The sequence below is a fragment of the Babylonia areolata genome, chromosome 11 (assembly GCF_041734735.1).
Source record: "Babylonia areolata isolate BAREFJ2019XMU chromosome 11, ASM4173473v1, whole genome shotgun sequence".
NCBI lineage: Eukaryota > Metazoa > Mollusca > Gastropoda > Neogastropoda > Buccinidae > Babylonia > Babylonia areolata.
The window spans coordinates 15450242-15462741 of record NC_134886.1 but is presented as its reverse complement, the minus strand read 5'-3'; the positions used below and the strand labels follow the sequence as shown (position 1 = coordinate 15462741).

General features: G+C 43.7%; 1 protein-coding gene across 1 annotated transcript in view; it reads right to left on the bottom strand.

Annotated features, from left to right (window-relative positions):
• LOC143287149 (zinc carboxypeptidase-like) overlaps window positions 1-12500 on the bottom strand; it is a 140209-nt gene that overhangs the window by 124879 nt on the left and 2830 nt on the right. The window lies entirely within an intron of this gene.

The following is a 12500-nucleotide window of genomic DNA, read 5'->3' as shown; positions in this document are numbered from 1 at the left end:
AGCCATTTCTTAATCATTTCTGGATCAGCACAAGCCATTTCTTAATCATTTCTGGATCAGCACGAGCCATTTCTTAATCATTTCTGGATCAGCACAAGCCATTTCTTAATCATTTCTGGATCAGCACGAGCCATTTCTTAATCATTTCTGGATCAGCACGAGCCATTTCTTCATTATTTCTGGATCAGCACGAGCTATTTCTGAATCATTTTTAGACCAGCACGAGTTATTTTTAAAAATTATTTCTGGATCAGTACCAGCTATTTCTCAATTAGTTCTGGATTACCACAGATTATTTGCTTTTTTTTTTTTTTTTATTTTTTTTAATCATCAGGAACCATCTCTTTATAGCCTATTGCTTGACCAGTCGCTATTTATTTTTCATTAAGCAATGGAAGGAAAGAGAGAGAGAGTGAAATCCAAAAATAAACTAAACCAAACAACAACAGCAACACACATGCAGTGTTTAGAGAAATATCAAATAAAATGCGACCAACACCAGGCCATTGCTGCTGTGTGTTGTCCATCTGCAGAAGGCTTGTGCCTGTGTCTCAGTCACTGACAGCAACTGTACTTTCCCAATATCTAACATAGCCAAACAAAACGAAACAAAGCAAAGCAAAACGAAACCAAAACAAAACGAGAAGACTTCAGAACTGGCCAGTATGCCAGACTGGATCCAGACTAGTTATGAAATTCAGGGATTCGCTGAGTACTTGAACAGTACCAACAGAGCAACATACACAAACACAGGGGCAGACAAAGGAAGTGACCTCTCCCATACCTGCAAACACACACCGGGGAGCATGTCATAAACGTCAGAAATTGATCACTTGCAACCGATATCCACCTCCTCCATCCTCACCTCCCCACCCCTACGCCCCCGCCCCCACCACCACCCATACTCCCCCCCCCCCTACCATTCTCCCCTCCTCCCAGGCTCTGATATGACCACGTTCCCCCTCCTCCACCCTCCTCCTCCCTTCACTCCACCCCCTCCCCCTCCCTCCAGACCTCCTCCATCGGGCCTAGCGATGACGTCATAGCACACAGGAGCCCCACGCAAAGCAAACAGAACGCAGCTGTACAGATGTCTCCTGCCCCCAGCATGCACCGCGAACAAAGTGTTTCATCCGGCCCCGTGGAGTGACGGGTGCGCGGAACAGTCTGTGGCAAAGCTTTCGCGTCAAAAGATGGGACCGAAAAAAAAACCCACAAAAAAAAAAAAAAAAAATATATATATATATATATATATATATATATATATAGAGAGAGAGAGAGAGAGAGAGAGAGAGAGAGAACAGCAACAAAGATCTGTGGAGGCTTTAGACTCGTGACATTTGTCTTCATCGTCCTGTTTGTCTCCGTCAAGGATGCTCCTTGGTTATTTATTGCTGAATGGGTTCTTTCTCGCGCTGTCTGCCTCTGTCTCTTAAACATGCACAAACAGACACACACACACACACACACACACACACACACACACACACACACACACACACGCGCGCGCGCGCGCGCGCGCGCGCAATCTCTTTTTCTCGATCCATTAACTCTCTTCTTCCTGCCCCCCACCCCCACACCCCAGTAGTTCTTGCTCACCTCTTTCCTTTTCCAAAGAGCCCCACCCCCCCCCTTCCCCCCAGAGAAGATAATGCTACTGACTCTCTTTCTCCCAATATAATTCTACTGACTCTCTTCTTTCTCCCAATGAACAAGGCTCAGGCTTAGAGAAATTTGTACTTTTGTAATTTTTTTTCTTACTCACTTGTGTAAACAAAGTGAGTATGTTTTAACCCGGTGTTCGGTTGTGTGTGTGTGTGTGTGTGTGTGTGTGTGTGTGTGTGTGTGTGTGTGTGTGTGTGTGTGTGTGTGTCCGTGGTAAACTTTAACATTGACATTTTCTCTGCAAATACTTTGTCAGTTGACACCAAATTAGGCATAAAAATAAGAAAAATTCAGTTCTTTCCAGTCATCTTGTTTAAAACAATATTGCACCTCTGGGATGGGCACAAAAAAATAAAAAATGAAGCCTAATTATATGCAAACTGCATTTACTGTTATATTTATATTTTTTGTATTCTCTAAACTTGGCACTTTGATCTGATATTCTGACCCAACAACAAGAGCAGTCATTATTATCATATTTTGTTCAAACAGGAACTTCTTTTGCTAAGCATGGAAGTTTTATTTATTTTGCAAACGTTTTGGTGCAGATAGTAAAAAAGGGAAATTACTCTGTAATTAATGCTAGGGGACTTAATTTGCTTTAAACTGATCTTTCTCATCTTAAATATTACATTTTGAAATTATACTCAATACATAAAAAGCTCGTGTGTTTTACTCTCAGTGTACAGGGCTTTCACTATGTTCATTCGCCCAAGTGGTCTTTTTCAGAAAATACTAAAATCAATACGACAAGTGGACTTTACGGATCTGTTGGCTGAGCCCTGAAGGTCATGGGGAAAACTCAATTGTGTACACATATTTATACACATTCAAAGCACGTGCTCATATTCTTCGCGAACGCGAACGACGCCATTTTGTTTCAAGTTGTTGACCTGCCCGTTCAATCCTATATTCAATGGACAATACACGATAACATGTGATGGAAAGTTGGAGAAGGAGACCGTTAAATATTTATTCAGAGAAAGATTTGTGAACGCCTCATCACTTACTGGATTATGCCCCAAACTGCCATAAAAATACCCACAGACTCAGTCGGAATTCACAGTAAAAATTGTAAACCACGCGAGTTAATACCCTTGAACTGATCACGATGAAACGAAAAAATTTGACTTTTCTCAAAATGAAGTCCTTTTCACTTCTTACGACGTTTAGAAGTACTTGTACTTGGCTCTACATGTCATTAGTTTAACCAAATACTCAAATTTCATATCAACTTTAAAACTAGAAAACTAGAATGAACATAAAAGAGAAATTGAATCGACCGTGTCGTACTACATTCCCGGCGGGTGTAACTAAACTTGTACATCTATCTAGATTTAGTGAAAACGGCTAAATGTTGCAGTGTGATTGCGGCGATAGCCATTAAAAAGAATTGTTTATTGCCCTTAAGGATTTTTTGAATGCCCAAGATACACCAGAATAATATGATTTAAACAGCGTTCTCACTGCGAATACCGCAATTGATTTATCGCCCTTTCAAAAAGTATGTTCAAATGTTAAATTTTAGAACGTCAGTTAAGTAGCCACGATAGTGTAATGGATAAGGCAGTTTCTTCTCACCCGAACACGCGGGGTTCGAATCTGGTTAGGACTTTTTTTTCTTTTGTTTTTTATAAACGCGAAACTTTATAATAACAAATACAGAACACATTTTAACGATTAGATTTTTTAAAAAGGGTATCGCAAGTGAGTCTTGAAGGACTTGCCTCTCTTGTTTTGGTATTTTTTGCTTTGTATTTTGTATTCCTTTTTATCACAACAGATTTCTCTGTATGAAATTCGGGGTGCCCTCCCCAGGGAGAGCGCGTCGCTACACTACAGCGCCACCCCCTTTTTTTGTATTTTTTTCCTGCGTGGAGTTTTATTTGGTTTTCCTATCGTAGTGGATTTTTCTGCAGAATTTTGCCAGGAACAACCCTTTTGTTGCCGTGGGTTCTTTTACGTGCGCTAAATGCATGCTACACACGGGACCTCGGTTTATCGTCTCATCCGAATGACTAGCGTCCAGACCACCACTCAAGGTCTAGTGGAGGGGGAGAAAATATCAGTGGCTGAGCCGTGATTCGAACCAGCGCGCTCAGATTCTCTCGCTTCCTAGGTGGACGCGTTACCTCTAGGCCATCACTCCAGTTTTACATGACAAGGTTGGAAGAGGATGTTCGTGTTGGTGTATTTGTTGCTGTGAAAAGCTGATATCTCGCCGCTCTTCAACCCTCTCCCTCCCTTCCCCCTTTTGTTTTTTCTCCAAATGAACTCAGTCCGACATCCAAAGCTTCTATTAGAGGCTAAACAAATACGTAAACGCATAGGTAAACAAACAAACTGTATGAAGACAAAAGTAAGTAAAAACCTGAGTCAGCATCATCATTGTTGTTATTCATACTGTTGTTGTCTATGATGACGTTGTTGTCGTGGTCGTCCTTGTCGTCGTCATCATCATCAATCGTCAATATCACCATTATTGTTATTGATATTGTTATTCATATTGTTATTATTTATTCACGTAAGTGAAAATGTGAGCATGTAAGCAAGTAAACATAAACAAACGATCAAAATAAATACAGAGATGAAATAAATGAATAGATAGATAGATAGATAAATAGATAAGTAAGCAAATAAATGAAGAAACGAATAAATAAATTAATGAATAAATAAGGCAATAAACAAACAAATAGATAAACGAACGTAACTTGATCGCCTTCTTCGCTTCGCACGTGCATGTTGTCAGTGTGAAACTTGCAACAGTTCAAAGGAAAGAAAGGCAGAAAGAGAGAAAGACAGAAAGACAGGCAGAAAGAAAGAAAGAAAGACATAAAGAAAGAGAAGGCAAAAAGAAAGAGAAGACAGAAAGAAGCCAGCTTTCGCACCGTTCACCTGTCAGCCGGTTTTCCTGACAGCTCATTACACGTGCAACAGCTTTGCCTCTTCGTTGAGATCGTAACAAGTCAGCATGACAAATGGGCACACACAGAGATGAGCGAGGGTCAGGGGTGGGCGGGGGGTGGGGGTGGGGGTAGTGGGGAGAAGACATAGGAGGAAGAGGGGGGGTTACGCAGGTTAAAGCGGAAGAAGGGACGGAGCGAGGAAGCCGTACAGAATCACAGACGGTGTCGAAGACATCACAGGCAGACGAGACACAGACACGTATTGAGCCGTGGACCTTCAGTCATTCTTATGAGACGATAAACAGAGGTCCTGTGTGCAGCATGCACTTAACGTAGGTAAAAGAAACCACGGCGACAAAACGGGCAGTCCTCTGGAAGAATCCTGTAGACAAATTCAAATTGATAGTAAAACCAATATCACTGCAGACAGAAAAAAACCAACAGTATTAGATACGGATGGTGCTGTATGGTGGCGATGTCCTGGGGGACAGCAAACCAAATTTCATACTGAGAAATCTTCTACTATCCTCCTCCCTCCCTCCTTCTCTCCTTCCTCCCCTTCCTCCTCCTCCCCTCCTCCTCCCCTCCTCCTCCCCTTCCTCCTCCTCCCCTCCTCCTCCCCTCCTCCCCTTCCTTCTCGTCCCCTCCTTCTCCTCCCCTCTTCCCTCCTCCTCCTCCTCCCCTCCTCCTCTTCCCCCTCCTCCCTACTCCATCCCTCCCTCCTTCTCCTCCTCCCCTCCCCCTCCATCCATCCGTCCTCCTTCTCCCCCTCCTCTTCCCTCCTCTTCCTCCTCATTAACCTCATTGTCGTGACGATGATGACCATCATCACTGAGCTGGCATATAAACAGGCTCGTCATCGAGTGGCCAGCCGAAACAAACGAAGTGTACCAATTCGGCCAGCCAGGTATGAATGTGTGTGTGGCGAAATCACCTTGCTCGTCAGGCACGTGTCCAAGGCAGGGGTGTGAAATTAGTTTCTTGTCGCCACGAGGTTCCAGGCCAGTCAGAGTGCACACATCAAGGCAATTATAGTGGAGTGTTGGCCTGGTGGTAACGCATCCGCCTAGGAAGCAAGAGAATCTGAGCCGCCAATATTTTCTCCTCCTCCGCTAGACCTGGAGGGGCGGTGTAGACGCTTATCATTCAGATGAGACGGTAAATCAAGGTCCCGTGTGCAGCATGCACCCAGCGCATGGAAAAGAACCCACGGCAACAAAATGGTTGTCCCTGGCAAAAAAAAATGAGTAGAAAAATCCACTTCGATAGGAAAACAAATAGAATTGCCGACAGAAAAAAATACCCCCAAAATGGGTAGCGCTCTCAGTGATGCGACGCGCTGTCCCTGAGGACAGCAACCCGAATTTAAACACGGAGAAACCTGTTGTGATAAAAAAAAAAAGAGTAATACAATACAATACAATACAATACAATAGACTATGCTGGACGTACGAGAGGGGAGGGTGGGGAAGGGCAGGTAATCCATGCCCGTTCAAGCTGTGTTGCTGCTGCGGCCGTTAGTCGTCAGGCCTATTCTGTCTCCTCATCGCTTCAACGTGTGTGTTGTTGAGAGAGAGAGAGAGAGAGAGAGAGAGAGAGAGAGAGAGAAGTTGGAGGGCAAGAGAGAGAGAGAGAGAAAGAGAGAGAGAGAGAGAGAACGAACGAACGAACGAACGAACGATTTATTCAATAAGGCCATCGCCCCATCTGAAGGGGTTAAATGGAAGAGAGAGAGAGAGAGAGAAATAGAGAGAGAGAGGGGGGAAGAAAGAGAGAGAGAGGGGGAGAGAAAGAGAGAGAGAAAGGAAGAGAGAGAGCGTGGGAGTGAGAGACAGAGATAAAGAGAGAGACAGAGAGAGACAGACCGAAACGGAAAGAGACAGAGCACATTAGTAAAAGGTTATGCATGTGTGTGTGTGTGTGCGTGTGTGTGCGTACGTGTGTGTATATATGTGTTTGTGTATATGTGTGTGTGTGTGTGTGTGTGTGTGTGTGTGTGTGTGTGTGTGTGTGTGTGTGTGGTGTCACCCCTAGATGGAATATAGGTCACTATGTTTTTCATTCTTTATTCCTTTTCTTACCATCTGCCTACATATCGATATATATGTTTCTATCTATTTTGTGTGTCTTTTTCTCCTACACTCTTTCTGCTTGTCTTCCTTCCTTTCTTCCTCCTGTCGACATCTGTCTTCCATTTCTTTTTCGTCCTGGTAGTTGTCTGTACACACGCGCGTTATCGTACAATGATCAACAGTGACCACGCTAAACAAGTTTGTGAGAAACTGACAGTAGAAACGAGCCGATTGCCAGATACCTCATCATCAGTCAACGACGGACAACCTTTTTTTTCCACCAGTCAGGTGTTGCTAAAAGGACCCTCCCTGGCACGTGCCCAAGGTGGAAGTGTGCAAGGAGTTTCCTTGTCATCACAACTTTCGGGTCAGTCAGAGAGTGCACACACACACACACACACACACACACACACACACAATGCAATTAGACTGTGTGTTGGACAGAAGGCGAAGAGGGGGGGAGGCGGGGCGAAGGTGTGTGGGTGGTGGTGGCGTGGTCAAGGTCAGACAGTGTCCGTTTATGCTCTGCTGCTTGTATGTTAACCTTCGGTGGTCAGATCTCATGGCTTGAAGGGATACACTCGTGCCAGGGACGAAGGGAAACAGAGAGAGAGAGAGAGAGAGAGAGAGAGACAGAGACAGAGACAGAGACAGATACAGAGAGAAGGAGTGGGGAGAGGGAGGGGATGTCTTATCAAGAGAGAGAGTGAGAGGTTGATAGTGACAGAGAACTTGAGAGTGAGAGGGAAATGTTTTCATCAAGAGAGAGAGAGGTGGAGAAGGGTGCAGAGAGAAAAAAAGAGAGGGAGAGAGAGGGGGAGAGGGAAAGAGTGGGAAGGAGAGATGGGGACGAGGCAGAGAGAGACAAAGACTGACAAACAGAGAGACAGATAGACAAACAGAGAGACAGACAGACAGAGAGACAGAGAGACAGATAGACAAACAGAGAGGCAGACAAACAGAGAGACAGACAGACTGGCAGAAAGGGGAGAGACAGATGATCAAACTGATTATCGGCTGATGAAGGTCAAAGCCTCCTAATTACTAAGGGTGTGAACCGATCCATATGTCGCCCCACCCACCTGTCTCAACCACGCACAACCCACCTGAGCTGGGCTGCGTACACGATTTTTAGCGATGTTGAGCTTGCTTAGTCCATGGACTCATGGGAAAACTCTGAATGCAAAGCAAACTGTTGAAATGACTTCGCCAATCCATCCCCGATCCTCATGCCGCTCGTCTCCAACTGCTCTAGAGTGCTTCAAGCGTGGGACTTTCAATCTGTGGGCTCCTGGTTCGAATCCGGGTCACGGTGCTTGGTGGGTCAAAAGTGGACGTTTCTCCGATCTCCCGAGACAACAGATGTGCAAACCTGGTAGGGCCTGAGCCCCCTGTGTGTATGTTGACATGCAGAAGATCAAATACTCACGTTAAAAAATTTCCCTTGATCCACGACTGCATTCGGTGGGTTATGGAAACAAGAACATATCCAGCATATACATCGGAGAATGGCTGACTACATGGCTGGGTACAAAAAAATAGGTTTCCCACGTGGACGCCCACTTGTAAGTACGAGTGAACGTGGGAGTTGTAGTCCATGAACGCAAAAGAAGAATCACACACACACACACACACACACACACACACACACACACACATATATATATATATATATATATATATATATATATATTCAGATAGTTCACACTCTCTTCGTGTCCTGGGCACCGCTCCTTGCAGAAAGCACTGAGGTAAATACCAAGACCGGTAAAATATAAAAAATAAAAAAAACAGTAGGCTCTTGATGTCTTGAAACTTGTATCCTTAAACAGCAGCAAATTTTCGCTGCTGTTTAAGAATACAAGTTTTAAGACATGAAGAGCCTACTGTTGTTTATATATATATACATATATACACACACACACATATACATATGTATATACAGACACTCTCACCCTTGCGCCTGGCGCCCCCTTCCACCGGAAGCGTACAAGAAAGGTACAGGAAAGTGTCCAAAGCACAATCAACTAGAGACAAGTATCAGTGTCAGTATCAGTAGCTCAAGGAGGCGTCACTGCGTTCGGACAAATCCATGTACGCTACACCACATCTGCCAAGCAGATGCCTGACCAGCAGCGTAACCCAACGCGCTTAGTCAGGCCTTGAGGAAAATAAAATGAAATAAAATAAAATAAAATAATTTATAATGATAAATTTAAAAAAAGATAGAATAACAAAAACAAAACAAACAAAAATAAATAAACAAATAAAAAATAGTAATAAAAAGATAATAAAATAAAATAATAAATAAATAAAATAAATAAAATTCATTATTATTTTTTTAAAGACAAGATCAATGTCATACATGACGGGAGAAATAAAATCAACGTAAACATAAACAAACAACACAAACAAACAAAATAACGTGGCCGACATTCAATTATTATATTTTGTTCACATAAAGTTATAATAATGTTCTCATCTTTTTATTCAGAGAGAGCGAGGGAGAGGGAAAGAACGAGACAGAGGGACAGAGAGACAGAGAAAGATAAAGACAGAGAGAGACAGAGACAAACAAAAGGAGATAGACAGACCGAGAGACAGAGAGGGATAAACAGACAGACAGACAGACAGACGTACAGAGACACAGATGAAAACATAACTGACCTAAAATAGCGAAGAATGTGCTGTGTTTGTTTGCTTTTCTGTTATGCGCCATGCACTTTGAGACGAGAGGAAATTCAAGACGAAAATAAAACTGAACAACACACAATATTATCATTCAAGGCGAGGAATATGCCACAGAACAACAAATTAGCAAACAATTTAGCGCAGACAAATGTTTTCCATGTGGCAAATTCTTGTTCTGTTTCTTTTCTGAGAGCGACAGCAGGAGTGACGTCAAGTCTGCACTCTTGCAAATGAATGACGTAAATTAAGCCTGCCATGTTTGTTGTTGTTGCTGTTTCGTTTGGGTGGTTTCTGTCATGTTTTGTGTAGGATGCTCATAATTGTTCAGAATAATTTGACGGGCGCAATAGCCGAGTGGTTATAAAGTGCTGGATTTAATCTGAGGGTCCGTGGTCGAATCTCGGTAACGGCGCCTGGTGGGTAGGTAAAGGGTGGAGATTTTTCCGATCTCCCAGGTCAGCATATGTGCAGACGTGCTAGTGCCTGAACCCCCTTCGTGTGTATACGCACGCAGAAGATCAAATACGCACGTTAAAGATCCTGTGAACCATATCATCGTTCGATGTGGTTTGGAAACAATAACATACCCGGCTTGCACACCCCCGAAAACGGAAACGAATGATGAGCGCTCAATGGCAGCTGTAAGGTGGCTCTACCCAGGTAGGCAGCCTGTTGTGCAAATGACCCCGTGTTTGTAAAGCGCTTTGAGCTTGGTCTCCAACCGAGGATAGGCGTTATGTAAGTATCCACATCGTCATCATCATCAAAATAGTGGGGATGTTTAATAGGGGTTAGATGTCAACATTAACCACGGCCCATGAGTGATAACTAACGCTGTATACAACTCGGGAATGCTTACATTTTTGGGGAAAAAAGCTTGCATCTGCACATCCTTTGCTTTGTAAACAAAACTTGACGACCAAAACAGGTGCAGTTCAGTAGAGGGAGAGAGGGGTGATAGGGAGAGGGAGAGAGTATGTGTGTGTTAGACTGAGACAGAGTGTGTGTGTGTGTGTGTGTGTGCGGGGGGTGGGGGGTGGAGGGGGGTAGGGGGGGAGGGGCTGTATGTGTGTGTGTGTGTGTTTTTGTGTGAGTGAGAGACAGTTTGTGTTTGTGTTAGAGAGAGAGAGAGAGAGAACTGGAATGTTTTACTGAGGGTAAAGGAATAAGCCACAAGCTCCTTTTCGCCATGCCCTCATAACATCGACAAAAAGCAAAAATCCAAGAAAGATTATTTCAAAAAACAAAATAAGTGAACAAATTAGAAAGAAGAAGAAAAAGAAAAAAAAATGAGGAGGGAAGAGAAGGAGGAGGAAAAAAACAACAATAAAAGAAAAAACGAAAGAATGAAAAAGAAAAAGGAAAGAAAAACACCGTCAGTTTAATGAAATTGTGAACCTAAGTTAAAAGTTGAGAAACAACTCAAGCGATCATTTTGATTCAAAGAACAACTTAAACGATAATATGTATTTCTGTCACGAAAATGTGCATTTCTGTCACGCAAATATGTATTTCTGTTAAATCGAAAAGATCATCTTGCAAAATATTAATTATGTCTTTATAAACAGCAAAAACTGAAGAGCAAAACCAGTATATATATATATATATATATATATATATATATCTGTGTGTGTGAAATGAATAGGAAAGGTGAACTTGAAAAGTAATTCAAAGCAAAACAGATGTAGAATTATAATCATGCACATCTGATGATGATGATGATAATGATGACCATGAGAGTGAGAGAGACAGACAGACAGACAGACAGACAGACAGAGAGAATGGGGTAGAAAGAAATCAAGCGATCATTTCAATTTCGACCAAAATATGTATTCCTGTAAAATCGAAAAGCAAAAACCTAAAAATAAAGTAATGGAAAAGAAGAGCTTAAAGAGTAATTAATAAACAAAACAGAACCAAAATAATCATAATTATGCATGTCTGATGATTAGAGAGAGAGAGGATGAGGGAAAGGGATCAGGTGGGAAGGAAACGGGAAGAGACAGAGGAGAGATACGGATACGGATTAAAAAAAAAAGGCCTTAGCCCATTATGAAAGGGTGGCGTGTAAACTTGTCTCGAAAACATAACAAAACATACACATACAGTGTGTGACACAATAGAACAAAACAATACATAAATTGACAGAAGAGAGAGAGAGAGAGAGAGAGAGAGAGAGAGAGAGAGAGAGAGAACAAGGCGTGTATTGTCTTAAGCCAATCAATATGTTGTCAACATTGAAGTGTTTAGTCCCTGAAATAGAAAAAAATTGTATGATGATTCTAAGGAACAAAAACTGGTTTTTATTTTTAACAATCGTAGGTAAAGAGTTCCATAGTTTCCCTCCTGAGTAGTTTCAAAGAGGTCAGTTCTGGGTTTGGGGATGACTATAATCATTATATGTGTACCTTGACTGGTTTTGTGGAGAGAGAGAGAGAGAGAGAGAGAGAGAGAGAGAGAGAGAGAGCTTCATCTCAGAACGTTGTGACAGAATGCACAGAAGCTGACGGAGGGCACACACACACACAATTGTCACACCTTCCACAACGGAATCTGCGCAGGACTGGAGGCTTGTGTTGAACGGCCCTGTGTTTCCACAGTGAAGGAACCCCTCCCTGTACCTGTGGTAAAGGGCCCCGGCCGTGGTGTGGTGTGTGTGGGGGGTGGGGGGGTGGGGGGGAGGTGGCGAGGGGGTGTAGGGTGTAGTGTGGTGTGGGGGTGGTGTGGTATGGGTGGTGTGGTGTGGTGTTCAGGTGTGGGGTGGTGTGTGGTGTGGTGTGGTGTGGGTGGTGTGTGGAGTGGGTGGTGTGGTGTGGTGTGGGGGTGGTTTGGTGTGGAGTGGGTGGTGTTGTGTGTGTGTGGTGTGTGGGTGGTGTGGTGTGGAGTGGGTGGTGTTGTGTGGGTGGTGTGGTGTGGTGGGGGTGGAGTGGGTGGTGTGGTGTTGGGGTGTGTGGTGGTGGTGTGGTGTGGTGTGGAGTGGGTGGTGTTGTGTGTGGGTGGTGTTGTGTGGGTGGTGTGGTGTGTGGGTGGTGTGGTGTTGGGGTGGAGTGGAGTGGTGTGGTGTTGGGGTGGAGTGGAGTGGTGTGGTGTTGGGGTGTGTGGGGGTGATGTGGTGTGGGTGTGGTGTGGAGTGGGTGGTGTTGTGTGGGGGTGGTGTGGTGTGGGT